The 2,500-nt window shown below is 46.7% G+C and overlaps 1 protein-coding gene across 1 annotated transcript in view; it reads left to right on the plus strand.

Moving 5' to 3' along the window:
• itga9 (integrin, alpha 9) overlaps positions 1–2,500 on the plus strand; it is a 47,205-nt gene that overhangs the window by 32,708 nt on the left and 11,997 nt on the right.

Raw genomic sequence — 2,500 nt, forward strand, 5'->3', positions numbered from 1 at the left:
AAGGAATCTTTCTCAGGAATTCAGAACGTGTGTTGTTTTCATTTTTAGAGGACTCCAAAATCAATGCGGAAAAAAATCGCAAGCCATTGAAATCGTTTCAAGTGCTTCTGGGAAATAGGGTGTTTTGATGCAGACGGAGGTGGTCAGTGATTTATACAGACTTCGGGTTGGCATTTAAAGGCTGCACCTGAACACTTGGGAGCTTCTCACTCCCTGCTATCAGTTAGACGCGGCTTAGGCCCAGCACTGGCTGGATTTAGAAGGCGTAAACAGTCGAGACAACGTTTGGAGGAAAAAAACCTGTCCAGATACATACCACATGCGCTGGGTATGACTAATGCCCGATGTCTGGATTTTTTTCCACGTTTGCGTGAATTATTTGGTTGTATGTCCAGGAATGGCTTATCAAGGTGTTTTCTTATCGTGACAGCAGTTGAACATCAAGTAAACTATCTCTGCGGTTATTTATTGATACCGTCTGTGATGGAGCATATCAAGATATGGCCATGACGTTGGCAGCATCAAACCAATTGGAGATAAGGGGGATGTTTTAACAGGGTATGAAGGGCATATCGCCCATTAAGAGATAAGTTGATCAGATGAAAACGTACAGCTCTTCACAAATGAATGGTCTCGTTGCCATTGGCCTTGGTCTCATACGAGTCGATACAACATTAAAAAACACAGTTATGTAGGCTTTTCCATTCAAATAAAAGCTACAAAAAAGCACATTTCAACCAAAAAGCACAATCCGCAGTATCATATTTGAAATCCTCGTACTCTAAAAGGACATGTCTTGAAGCAGTGTCCCGTGCCCATTTAGAAGCTTACTGTATCCTTGCCATGTCAAAGCTCTTGGCTCCCTGGTAGCAGAGGTTCAACCATGATTTGAAATGGAGACCTTAGAAACCACCAGAATCAGTCTCATTACAGCCTCTGCTCGCCACAAATCCTCTTGTAAGGTACCTGTGCCAAGCCCAGCTTTGTACAGAGTGCACCGTGGGGAAGTGTCCTCCATATCCCTTCTTGGTTGGGTCCAACGCTCTCTTCCACATTGAGGAAAGTCTGGCGTAGTTCCACCCCTTTTTCCACCCAGCACCATCCGGGTTAAACCACGGTTGGTATGGGTTGGAGGTTGGAGGACCTGAGTTAACCCGTCTATACAATACAAGGGTTCACCTCAGGTCTCTCAGCTGGGACTCTGCCAGCTTAACTGCCGGTCAGCTTAGGTGAGAACATTATGAGGCTCGTTGCTGTTTGTTTGTATTAACAAAATAAAACGTACCGGAAGAACACATAAAAGTCTCTTCCCCCTCGACTTCCCGATTCAGTTTCCGATAAACAAAGGACTGCTATTCCTGCATTGGTTTTCCGAAGTTGTACAATGCAATGGAAAATTGGCCCCATTTGGAGGAGACAGATTTCCTCTCTGGGGGGGGAGAGGTCACCATGGTGCCAGATAAGGGATCCGGTAAATCAGTTAGCAGTGCACGCCAGACTCGCCCCCGCCCATGTCCGTCGGAGAAGGTGTCAGCTCTGTTAGATCCCAAAAGGACCGTCCTTCGGTCTGAACGGATCAGACATTGGACGTTTCAACCCATAAGGGGCCTACCCACAGCCCAGACTCAAACCAACGGCAAATTGCTGAGCTGAAAACACCGAACAGATTTGTACCCAAACTCGTCCGAGTCTACCAAAACCGCTTGACGCAGTACCCCACATCTAACCTTGTTAAGTGTTGAAAAGGGGGGTTATTAGTTAGTAGTCCCACAGTGGGAAGGAAAAGTCAGGAAAGGGTTAGGGTTCTATGTTCTGCTCCATTAAGATGCAACAGGAAACCGCGACACCGTAACGTTGATGAAGTGGAGCCCGGCCATATGGGAGAGGAATTAGCAATACAGTGGTCCCTTTCTATCTGTTCACTTCACATGATGAGATTCATTGATGCACCGATCAACTTAATGACCTGTTTACAGATCATTAAGTTAAAGGAGAAGATGTAAAGAACTGGCATCATTCAGCAACCCTGGTGGCCAATATGTTAACTTTGATGGAAAGGATACGTGGTGTGTGTGTGTGTGTGTGTGTGTGTGTGTGTGTGTGTGTGTGTGTGTGTGTGTGTGTGTGTGTGTGTGTGTGTGTGTGTGTGTGTGTGTGTGTGTGTGTGTGTGTGTGTGTGTGTGTGTGTGTGTGTGTGTGTGTGTGTGTGTGGCGTGTGTATACAGTACATGTGCCGCCGGAGCATGCGTGTGTCTTTATATTACTTGCTAGTGGCTGGTTCCCATAACCGGCCATCAGCTGTATACACTAAGTGCATTTTAACAGCCGGAGGAGTGTGTAAGTGTGTGTTTTTGTGCCTGTGTGTGTGTGTGTGTGTGTGTGTGTGTGTGTGGGGCTGCTGAGAATATAAAGAGAGGAGCTCTGTTCAGCCGACCATGAGGCAGAGGATCAAGCTGAGGATCAGAGCCCTTCAGAGCTGACATCACGCTCCCCACACCCA

Source organism: Gadus macrocephalus, chromosome 15, assembly GCF_031168955.1.
Source record: "Gadus macrocephalus chromosome 15, ASM3116895v1".
In the NCBI taxonomy this organism is placed as follows: Eukaryota; Metazoa; Chordata; class Actinopteri; order Gadiformes; family Gadidae; genus Gadus; species Gadus macrocephalus.